Consider the following 12,884-nt stretch of genomic DNA (forward strand, 5'->3'; position numbering starts at 1 on the left):
TTTTTTGTGGCTAACGCCGGGTTTAAAAAAACCTGTAATACCAGCGTTGTCTTAAGTGAGCGGTGAGAAAAAAATGCTCGTTAACACCGCAAGCCTTACCGACAAAAACTTGTAATCTAGCATTAAGAATGCGCAATGCAGGGCAGTGGCAATTTGATATCCAGAAAACGCTTTTTCATTCTAAGTGCAATCAAATTGTGGAACTTATTGCCTATGGTGCTATTGAATGCCAAAGCCTTGGGTACATTTAAAAATGTCTTAGATACGTTTCTGGCTAGAAACATAATTCAGGTATTTGATTGTTTGTGTTAAATGGGTCACCTTTTTAAATTTTATTAATTTAAGCTCAATTGGAGCTTCATTATTATAAATCAAGTAGGATCGGTATAGTTTTAACTCAGTAGACTCCAGTCTTCTTTTAACCTCATCTACTATGTTACCGAATGTGGTTGGATGTTACTTTGCAAAGCTTTTGCTATTCCCAGCTTAGTGAAAGAAAAAATATATGCAAATTAGGTTTTGGGGGGGATTTAGGCAATTTCCTACTCCCAAGTTAAGACCTAACGCTAGTTTTCATGGCACATTCATGCCCAATGAATAACAAAGTTCTCCAGATATCAATCTTGGTATCTCCTCAACAAAAATACAATGGGAACTAAACAAATTTGATAATAGAAGTAAGTTAGAAATATGTTTTAAATTGTTTGCTCTGTTTGGGTATAATATCCCTTTAAGGAGTGAGCTATGCAACGGTCTTAGGCTCATACCTTGCCTTAGCAAGGGCCTCTTTAAGCGTAAGCATGACAGGGAAGTCCAGGGTTGCACTGTGAGTCTGGGGCTGTGCTGAAGCAAGGAGGCTTTGTGTTAAGGATAGTGCAGGGTCACTATGTATATGTTGGTGCCTGAAGATGTTTTGAATGGGTGCGCTGGACTTAGTGCATAAAAGATGCAGGTTTCTTTTGTTTATTGCATTGATTTTGATACCTGCAGAGGTTTTAGCACCAGGACCTATGGCTGATAAAAGGTCTCCTCTGACACCAGTCTGATGATTGGTTATTCTAATGGAAATTCTGGCATTTTTGATAGTGCTCTGTGTTCCTGCTTGAATCCTAGGTTTTGTTCTAAGCCTTACCTTGTTTAGCAGACTGACTGGTTGCTGGCCCCAGGGACTGTACATTTGGAAATCCTTCTTCCTGTTCCTCTTGATGTGATAACCAGTTCCTGAGGGATATCCTGATACTGAACTTTGAGCTGATTAGTGAACTGAATACTCTTTGTGTTTATCATCGGTCTCAGTCTTCTTGGCGATAACCACGGCATGTTCCTGACTATCAAGCATTTATAATCTCCTGCAGACTTGGTTCCAGTTTCCCAATAAGGTAAATCCTTTATAGCCTTATAAGACCACATAATAAGAGACTGCATCCATAAGGGGCAATTAAGAAACCTCATTTTGAGGCACTGCACCTTTAAGAGACTGCAACACCCTTGAAGGTACAGTGACAGTTGAGAAGTCACATGGACAGATTCCAACCAGATTTCCTTTGAGGATTTAGGTACTGAGAGCTCTGCCTGCATCTTGTAAAGCAGGGATGGGGAACTTTGGCCCTCCAGATGTTTCAGAACTACATTTCCCATGATGCTCAACTGGACTTCAGAGTGCCTAAGCATCATGGGTAATGTAGTTCTGAAACATCAGGAGTCCAAGGTTCCCCATCCCTGTTGTAAAGGGACCCAACATGCACCACCAATATAGACACTGAGTAGGAGCACTGCTGTAGCATTTGGGAGTACTGTGTTGCTTCTGTTACACCATTGCAATTGCTTGAGAGGAAAGGGCTATCGTTATACTGTGTAGATAGTCAGGCACATTATTACTGTTTGCTGTATTATATTGCACTATTTGCATTTAAAGCTGTATGCAGTTCATTTACTATTGTTAATTATCTGTTTATAATAAAGCTATAAGATAGTATATTGTCCCTTTAAATGGTATCTGGTTTATCAATGTGCTTGCTGTAGGTTCCCTGATCATTATCATCACTGAATGCTAAAGGACCATTAAACACAGTAGAATTGCCTAATCCAACAAACTCACAATAACAAGACAATGCAATTCTGAATTTCAAATGATTTCCTACACCCCTGTATCATGTGACAGCTATCAGCCAATCACAAAAGGCATTTACTGTGAGCTCTTGCACATGCTCAGTAGGAGCTGGTGCCTCAGGCAGTGTGCATATAAAAAGACTGTGCACAATTTTTTAATGGAAGTAAACTGGAAAGTTGCTTAAAATGGCTGCTCTATCTGATGAATGAAAGTTTAATTTTGACTTTGGTGTTCCTTTAATGGGTCATAAAAGTTCTAAAAGAAAATGCTCTGCAAAGGGGTAAAACATAGAGAGCAGCCATGCACTACTGGGAGCTAGCTGAACATATCTTATGAGCCAATGACAAGCATATTTGTGTAGCCACCAATCACCCGCTAGCTTCCAGTAGAGCATTGCTTTTTCTAAGCCTACCTAAGTATGACTTTCTACAAAAGAGTCCAAAAGAATTGCATGCTCTCTGATCTTTTTTTATCTTTATGTCTCTTCAAGTTTGTTCAGTATGTCCCATTGTCCCTGCTCTCAGTGAGTGCCACCTTCTCCCAAGATGGTGCAGAAAAGGGTATCAAATGTCACCCACATATCTTTAAAAAATATTTATTCTGTTTCAAAATGTAGTATGTTTTTTATTTGCTATGATTATAGTCCTGTTTTATTTTTACCTTTAGATATGCAATTTTATAAGAAGAATATCGTCCCATGTTTAGGAACAATGGTTGCTTAGCAACTTTGGATATCCCAGAAGACTAGATGATACTTAACTGCATCTCCATGACTGTGTTAAACATAGTCCTGCATATAAAGTAAGTGTTTTATACATCTACAAGATTAAGTGATACAGTATTTGATAGAATTGGGGGGGTTTTTTTTTTGTTTTTTTTTTTTGCCTTATTGCGTTTTCTTTCATACAGGTACTGAGAGTCCATGATCCTTATTCTTGGGAATTAACCTTCTCAACATTAGGAGGGGGAAAAGATTCCCAAACCCCAAGAGCTCTATAAAACCCATCCCACCTCACACATACATCAGTCTTTACTTTGCCTCCGGTGGAGGTGGTTGAAGTATGAAGATGTGCATATGATTCTTCAAAGAGAGGGGTTTCAGTCTTTATTGAGAACCGATTTCCCCTCAGAGTACAGTGCTTGATAAAGGGATGTATTTGGACTATGGTTTATGATTCTTTGTTTCACCTCATGGGAAATTTTTCCTAAACCCACTATAATCAGTCGCAGGAACTTGTCTTCTGCCTCCCTTTATGGATCTACAACATACTCCTATTCCATATGGTATGTTTAACAGGACAATATCTACATTAACCCTCTCTGTCTTTCTTGCATCAAACAATATAGCTGCCTTTCCTCTGTTTTCTACAAATCTTACACTTAGGTATATTTTTACTACCTTGAAAACTTTCCTTTCTTTGTCTTCCACTTTAATAAGAAAAGTGTCATCTGCATTGGGTCTTGTTGAATCCTGCTATAATTTATGACCTTTGTTAATTAGGAGCATGTGACTGTTATTACCTTTAAATTGAATACCCCCAGCTTGTTTGATCAAGCCTGCTTGTAAGACCATTGCAGCATGTGTGTAGTTCTCTAAATGTGTTAGTTCATAAGTGTAGAGAGTTATAACAGTTAGACAAAGGAGCAGACAGCACAAAAACAAGTTGTAACGGTACCAACCGGATACCAAGGGTTAACACCAGGGAACAATGTCCTGCATAGGGAATCAGCAGTTCACAACCCAGCCAGTTTTCAGGTTTTAAACAGAATAACACCTTATTTGAAGGCAGCATACAGATTTATACAGGTTTTTGACCCCCCCCCCCCCCCCAGATGGGGGTGGAAAGAATGTTGTACATTAGATAAAAGGGAGAAGCGCCCTTGACATGATACAATAGGATTATATTACTTAAACACTTCAACCACAGGACACTCTTGACTCTCCTTATCACTTAGGCGTTTCTCTCTGGGGGTGATCAAACAATAGAATGCTAAGCATTAATTAGATTGTAGCTGGAGCCAGCCACTTGTGGTTAGAAAATAAAGTTAACACTTTCAGTCCTGACCGAAGGGTCTGTCACAGACAACCTTTCTTACGTTATAGTCCAGAAGTGGCTAGGTTTGCCACAATGCTCCCCCAGAACCAAGCCGGCATACACAGTCTGATCCCAACGGATCGGCTTGGGGATGTCCGGGGCAACAACTTTCGGCTCAAGTAAGCTACGGGGTGTTCTCCGCCATCTGCTCCAACTTGGCTCAGTACTGCCCCCACCCCAAACATGGAAGCGTCTCTTCCCGGAGGGACTGGGCTTGGGTAGTCACAGGGTTAACATTAGCGGGATCCATGGGAGCATAGGCAGAAACAAGGGGGGCCAAGTCATTTCCAAGGAGAACATCAGCAGGTAAGTCCTTCTTGACCCCCACATTCACAAGTCTAGCGCCCACTCCCCAATCCAAATGTACCCTGGCAACAGGTAGGCGGAACACAGTGCCCCCTGCTACCCTCACAGCCACAGTGTCTCCAGTGTGCTGTTTCTCAGGCACCAAGTTCTCTTGAAGCAAGGTCATGGTAGCACCAGTATCCCGTAGACAACTGACCTCCTTCCCATTCACTTTAACCCGTTGCCGGTTATTCCGGTGGGCAGCTTGCACGGGGTCTGCTTCATGTAGGCTGCCCCAGCATTCTGGCGCCTCTACGTAGCGGGCCACAGGCTGAGGATTATGTGGGATTCCGCCAGCGGGTCTTCTCCAGGACTGTGCTTGATTCGCTGCATTTAGGGGACACTCTGGTCTTTTGTGCCCTAGTTGCTTACATCCAAAGCACCGAATAGGTTGTGAGTAGCCCCGCGAATTGAACCGGGCTCTCTGAGGGTAGTTCATGGCCGGAGGCCGTGTGGTATAGCGGTGCGCCGGGGGTTGGTAACTGGCAGCTGCTGGGGTGACTGGGGGTCTGTACTCCACTCTAGCAGTGGGCAATCGGTATACTGCTCCCCCTGCCCCTCGTACTGCCACGGATCCGCCAGTGGGTGCTGTATCCGGCACCAAATGGGGAGCTATCAGGGTTAAAGTAGCTCCCGAATCCCGAAGGCCCTGGACCGACATCACCTCATGCAGAATTCCCAGGGGTTCCTCGGCTTGGGTGCTCAACACCTCATGAGCGGCTGGCTCCGTTTGGTAATGGTGAGCAGCCGCCCTTGGGGCCAGGTTCTTTCTGACCTGGTTCCAAGCTTGTCTGCTCCGATTTTGGGTGCACTCACATGCCATATGTCCCCACTGCTTGCAGGTGTGGCATTGTATATTAGCCCGTCCGTTGTTAGGCTGTAGTCCATGGTGCCTCCTGGCATCAAAATGCTGGTCTGCTAATCTGGCTGCTTCGGTTAAGGTGAGGGGTTTTCGATCTCTCACCCATTCTTGGGCTTCTGGGGACAAGCCGTTAAAGAATTGCTCCAACAGCATCAGTTGTCGCAATTCTTCCATGGTGGTAGCTTGGCTGGCCTGTATCCACCCCTGAGATGCTTGATCCAGCTTGTGGGCCCACTCTGCATGGGAATCTCTTTCTGGCTTGCGCAGGCCTCTAAACTTGCGCCGGTATGCCTCTGAGGTAATGGCATATCTTTCCAAGATCGCTCTCTTCACTTTAGCGTAATCCTTGCTGTCCTCCCTGGGTACAGCGCGATACGCTTCCGCTGCCCTACCGGCTAGCTTGCCTGCTAGCACCGGCACCCATACGGACTGCTCCAAATCATGTAACTCGCACAGTCTCTCAAAATCCTGTAAATACCCATCAATCTCATCCTTCTCCTCACAAAACATTTTAAATGCATGGTATGGGATTTTGGGTCTTACTGGGTTGCTGAGTGCGTCCAAAATGGATTCTGCTCGGGAGGATGCATTCCGCGGACTGTGTGCCATCACGTACTCCTGCACATCTGCCATTACCATGGATAGCATATCCCGTGGTACAGGTTGGGGTAAAAATTCCAGCCTGGTCCTCATTTCCCTCTGGTATAGGGTCTCCTCCATGGCTGCTGGAGGCGTAGCGCTGCGAGCTCTGTCTCCCTCCATCAGCTCAGCAATTAATATAGCCTTGGGTTTGCTGCTGCCTATCTTTCCCCTGGCTTCTAGCAGTTCCTTTTACGTTTGTCTCTTTAGCTTAGAATAATCCATCTCCATTCACTTCGGTCCCTGGTACTCCTTCCATCTTAGTCAGTATTGTAGTAATCCCCCTCTTCCTGAGGTTACTGGCTTGTGTAGTTGCTCTTCTGGGCGATAAGGTTCATTCCGTCGCTTGCCACCAATTGTAACGGTACCAACCGGATACCAAGGGTTAACACCAGGGAACAATGTCCTGCATAGGGAATCAGCAGTTCACAACCCAGCCAGTTTTCAGGTTTTAAACAGAATAACACCTTATTTGAAGGCAGCATACAGATTTATACAGGTTTTTGACCCCCCCCCCCCAGATGGGGGTGGAAAGAATGTTGTACATTAGATAAAAGGGAGAAGCGCCCTTGACATGATACAATAGGATTATATTACTTAAACACTTCAACCACAGGACACTCTTGACTCTCCTTATCACTTAGGCGTTTCTCTCTGGGGGTGATCAAACAATAGAATGCTAAGCATTAATTAGATTGTAGCTGGAGCCAGCCACTTGTGGTTAGAAAATAAAGTTAACACTTTCAGTCCTGACCGAAGGGTCTGTCACAGACAACCTTTCTTACGTTATAGTCCAGAAGTGGCTAGGTTTGCCACACAAGTACTTTCAAATCTCCCTAAATTTATCTGCAAACATGCTACACATTCTAATGTCTGCATTTACCTTCTCATCCCTTCTCCTTAAAGTCACAGCTCTTCCTTTCACAAACAGCACTCAGACCATTCATATTTCTCCTTCTCTTCTACCTTCCCCCCTCTTCAACACACATGAACTCTATTCCTATCTCACATCCCTCAGCCACCCATACTTCACTGATTCTAAACATTATTATGATTTACAAAGTTTGGCTAATATAATGTTATATAATTCTGCACATAGTGCAGAATTATATAACATTATTTTTAAGGTTTACTGACCCTTTCAACAAAAGCATACAGCCGCAAGCTGATAGAAAATGCAGCGGCACCAGGAAGCTGCCTCATGAAAAGAAACCTGAGGGAAATTAAGTGAAATTGGAAGGGACTGAATACAACACGCACGCACGTAATGCTCGTGCATAACAGCATTCATGATCGTATATGAATACAATCAAAGACATTGGCTGAAGCCAAAAAAAAATAGGGCAGTGGAAAGGAAGGAATTATAAAAATTAAATAGTGAAGAAAGTAGAAATAATTTTTAAATAAAATAAATTAGAAAGCATATTTTTTTAAATTAATGATTTGAAAAAAGAAAAAAAAAAAGCCACTGGAATATCCCTTTAACACTCACATAAGACACTCTCATCTTCTTTCTCTCACCATCTTTCTTCTTCTTGCAGCTGGGGATGTCTCACCTAACCCAAGTCCACCCTCAACTTCCTTCAAATCACTACCCCAAAGGACACCTTATACCACTAAGCCCTCGCTTGACCCCTTCTAACTATTGACTGCCCGGTCTCATTACTACTTCCCTTTGCTTCAAAATTATTGGAACAACTGATCCATTATCGGCTAACTGAGGCCTAGATTTGGAGTTCGGCGGTAGCCGTCAAAACCAGCGTTAGAGGCTCCTAACGCTGGTTTTGGCCGCCCGCTGGTATTTGGAGTCAGTGATTAAAGGGTCTAACGCTCACTTTTCAGCCGCGACTTTTCCATACCGCAGATCCCCCTACGCCATTTGCGTAGCCTATATTTTCAATGGGATCTTTCTAACGCTGGTATTTAGAGTCGTTTCTGAAGTGAGCGTTAGAGCTCTAACGACAAAATTCCAGCCGCCTGAAAATAGCAGGAGTTAAGAGCTTTCTGGCTAACGCCGGTTCATAAAGCTCTTAACTACTGTACCCTAAAGTACTCTAACACCCATAAACTACCTATGTACCCCTAAACCGAGCTCCCCCCACATCGCCGCCACTCGATTAAAAATTTTAACCCCTAATCTGCCGACCGCCACCTACGTTATACTTATGTACCCCTAATCTGCTGCCCCTAACCCCGCCGACCCCTGTATTATATTTATTAACCCCTAACCTGCCCCCCACAACATCGCCGCCAGCTACTTAAAATAATTAACCCCTAATCTTCCGACCGCAAAGCGCCGCCACCTACGTTATCCCTATGTACCCCTAATCTGCTACCCCTAACACCGCCGACCCCTATATTATATTTATTAACCCCTAATCTGCCCCCCTCAACGTCGCCGACACCTGCCTACACTTATTAACCCCTAATCTGCCGAGCGGACCTGAGCGCTACTATAATAAAGTTATTAACCCCTAACCCGCCTCACTAACCCTATCATAAATAGTATTAACCCCCTAATCTGCCCTCCCTAAAATCGCCGACACCTAACTTCAATTATTAACCCCTAATCTGACGACCGGAGCTCACCGCTATTCTAATAAATGTATTAACCCCTAAAGCTAAGTCTAACCCTAACACTAACACCCCCCTAACTTAAATATAATTTACATCTAACGAAATAAATTAACTCTTATTAAATAAATTATTCCTATTTAAAGCTAAATACTTACCTGTAAAATAAATCCTAATATAGCTACAATATAAATTATAATTATATTATAGCTATTTTAGGATTAATATTTATTTTACAGGCAACTTTGTAATTATTTTAACCATGTACAATAGCTATTAAATAGTTAAGAACTATTTAATAGTTACCTAGTTAAAATAATAACAAATTTACCTGTAAAATAAATCCTAACCTAAGATATAATTAAACTTAACACTACCCTATCAATAAAATAATTAAATAAACTACCTACAATTACCTACAATTAACCTAACACTACACTATCAATAAATTAATTAAACACAATTGCTACAAATAAATACAATTAAATAAACTATCTAAAGTACAAAAAATAAAAAAGAACTAAGTTACAAAAAATAAAAAAATATTTACAAACATAAGAAAAATATTACAACAATTTTAAACTAATTACACCTACTCTAAGCCCCCTAATAAAATAACAAAGCCCCCCAAAATAAAAAATTCCCTACCCTATTCTAAATTAAAAAAGTTACAAGCTCTTTTACCTTACCAGCCCTGAACAGGGCCCTTTGCGGGGCATGCCCCAAGAATTTCAGCTCTTTTGCCTGTAAAAGAATAAATACAATACCCCCCCCCCCAACATTACAACCCACCACCCACATACCCCTAATCTAACCCAAACCCCCCTTAAATAAACCTAACACTAAGCCCCTGAAGATCTTCCTACCTTGTCTTCACCATCCAGGTATCACCGATCCGTCCTGGCTCCAACATCTTCATCCAACCCAAGCGGGGGTTGGCGATCCATAATCCGGTGCTGAAGAGGTCCAGAAGAGGCTCCAAAGTCTTCCTCCTATCCGGCAAGAAGAGGACATCCGGACCGGCAAACATCTTCTCCAAGCGGCATCTTCGATCTTCTTCCATCCGGAGCGAAGCGGCAGGATCCTGAAGACCTCCAGCGCGGAACATCCATCCGGACCGACGACTGAACGACGAATGACTGTTCCTTTAAGGGACATCATCCAAGATGGCGTCCCTCGAATTCCGATTGGCTGATAGGATTCTATCAGCCAATCGGAATTAAGGTAGGAATTTTCTGATTGGCTGATGGAATCAGCCAATCAGAATCTAGTTCAATCCGATTGGCCGATCCAATCAGCCAATCAGATTGAGCTCGCATTCTATTGGATCCTTAAAAGATGGCTGCAATCTTGGATTTTACAGGTGTTTTACTAGAAACTTTTCTGATATATGTGCTGTGTCTTGGGCTGTGCCTGTTGCAGGCCATTATGCTGAGTTGCTTGGTCTGGATTACCTGGCTGCCCATCCTTTAGAACTGTACTGCTGTACCTGCTACATACTGATCTTCTTGTTTCTGACCTGGAACTGAAACTTGACTATTCTGCATCCTCTTCTACACCTGATTCATGACTTCTTATATCGCTACAGTTTTTGGCTTACTCCTGACTTTGGCTTCCAATTCATCTCTGTGAGTCACGCTGCAGTTAACCAAGTTAACTCTTCTATACCTTTACAAGATCAGAGTGATCCAGTTGCCCTTCTTCACTTTCATCCATTATTTCAGGACAAATCCATAAAGAAATTAAAAAACAAAAGGACTCCAATATCTTAAATTCAATGCAAAAGGGAATTTTAAGGCACATAGGGAAGTTCATCACATCTTCTCCTGGGCTCAGAACCTTGGGCAAACCTATCTGTGATTCATCTATCTGCAAGCCTAAACTTTAAGGCAAACTTGTTTTGAGCAGTGTGTCCATGGTTCTCACTGAGAGGCAAATTAATTGAAGAATCGTCAGCCTACTGGTGTCCAAAATGGGGCCTTCCCGAAATTGCCCTTATGGTTTTCAATGCTCAGGCCCTACTCTATTTTAGCCTATATCTATCACATATCTCTCTTTCGGAGTGGATGCTCTGCCCCAACAATGGAAATTCAACCTAATCTATGCATTTCCTGTGAACCCGCTTATTCAACAACTTTTGTGCAGAAATCATTGGGAGTCAGCAACCTTAATAATCATAGTCCCTTTCTGGCCTTAGATACCATTGTTCCCACTTCTGACACAGCTGACCATTCAGCCACCTTGGACTCTCCTATCCACTCCAGATCTTCTCCAACAGATTCCCCTCTTATATCCAAATTCTCATTTACTGAGGCTGATGGAATGGCTGTTGAATTCTTGAGGCTCCGACACTTTAACAATAATAATAATAATAATAATAATGTCTAATGGGTTCGGAAATAGATGTTACCATTAACCACAGGTCTTTGGGACTTCTGCTGTCTATTGCATCCCCCACCATGGTCAGTAATAACAATATTTTTTTGTTTTGTGGTACTGAATGCTGATGTGCTATATTGTGTGGTTTATGGTCTACCTAGAACTCATTTTATTTAGCCCCACAATTACAAATGTAACATTATATGTCACATATTGTTATATTACCCAGCGTAATAACAGAACAAGTCTATATACTTTAAAGAAATTTTGATTTAGAAAATATTTGTGGTAAAATGTATCTCTAGACTTTAATTTATAACTAAACCAGAGACAAGAGATGTTTTAGATGGATGTTTCAGCCAGTGGTAATATTCAGAATAAAATACTTTATAGGGCAAGTGGTAAGTAATAAAGTGTGTTTGTTGTCTTCAATTTACCCTAATAATGTCACCACCTTTTCCACAGAGCCCTAGTGAATCAACCGCTGAAGAAATGGTAGAGTTAGTTGCAGTGAATGAAGCTCTTCCATCGTCTGGTTATCACTGACATCATCTGGTTATCACTGACATCATCTCTTTGTCCTGAGTCTTTTCCAGCCAACGTCTGCTCCATTTAGCTAGAGAGGAACCACAGCCTGACAGTCTGTTTGTTCTCTGTTCCCCACTGAATCAAGAGAGCTGAATGTTGCAACCAACCAGATCCAGCTACCATGTTGTTGTAGAAGACAAGTAAAGGCTCAGATACTGATAAATAAAGCACAGCCTGATCTTGCCCTAGCTCACTCACAGGTTACTAGATCTCATCCTCTAATTATTCCCCCAAACACTGAACCTCAGTTTAACCTCCTGACAACTGGACTCAGCCTCTGGCCTCTTGTTACCAACGTTTTCATCTTTTTATATCATTTCATTTAGATTAAGAACTCACAAGCAGCTCTTGTATTTACTTTGTATATGCTGGGATCTTTCTAATGTTGTTAATAAAATCTCATTTCAGTGTAAACAAATAAAATACATTACAAAGTGATTGATTGTCAGTCATTGATGCTTTATTACAAATAAATATGTGTGAAGGTGCAGTATCAGCTTAGTGATTGGTTCTGATGAGGAGATGCTGAAGTCATCTACCATTTCCTCCTCACTTACTGTACTCACCATCCATATTTCTTATTTTAGTCTCCAACTCACTTTATTTTAGCCCATCTTGCACCTGTTTTTATTTCATTACCCCCCTGCTTTTTACCAACCTTTCACTTAATCATTTGTTCAAAGTAGACTAGAGTGCAGGTATAAATGATTAATCACACAAGCAGATGATTAGTCAGTGCTCACACATACACATGATTTTTTTCTGCAGAGGTTTAGTGCAAATCTAGCATACATGGTGTGGGGCTATATCACTAGTGAGCCAACAAAAAGATACCTAACAGGTGATTGTATAGCAGGTAGGGCAATCATCAGTAACCTACCTAACTGAGATAGTACTACTGAGCATGTGCAAGATTCACAGGATATACGTATATGCAATTTGTGATTGGGTGATGACTCACATGATGCAGTAGGAAGAAAATGTAACTAACTTTGACATTTGTCAAAAAAAATTCAAATTATGTGTTTTTACATTGTCTTTTTATTATGCATGTATTGATTGTGCAATTCTACTGCGTTTAGTGGTCCTTTTAAGTTCTATTTCCCAAATTCAAAGCTTTCTTTGTTGCTCTTTTCATTTTCTTCCATCTGTTGCTGCTTTAATTCTCTCTCAAGATTCTTCTTTCATACACAATTCATTATTCCTTGAAATTACTCTTCCTTACCACTAGGAGGAGGCAAAGATTCCCAAACCCCAAGAGCTCTATAAAACCCCTCCCACCTCACATGTA

At 41.8% G+C, this 12,884-nt stretch overlaps 1 long non-coding RNA gene across 1 annotated transcript; it reads left to right on the forward strand.

The window, feature by feature from the left end:
• The first annotated feature begins 2,659 nt into the window (after window positions 1–2,659).
• Window positions 2,660–12,031, forward strand: LOC128642819 (uncharacterized). Its single transcript, XR_008399716.1, has 2 exons — window positions 2,660–2,911; window positions 11,471–12,031. It is a non-coding gene; the product is annotated as an uncharacterized LOC128642819 (long non-coding RNA).
• Window positions 12,032–12,884: the final 853 nt, after the last annotated feature.

The sequence above is a fragment of the Bombina bombina genome, chromosome 12 (genome assembly GCF_027579735.1).
Source record: "Bombina bombina isolate aBomBom1 chromosome 12, aBomBom1.pri, whole genome shotgun sequence".
Lineage (NCBI taxonomy): Eukaryota > Metazoa > Chordata > Amphibia > Anura > Bombinatoridae > Bombina > Bombina bombina.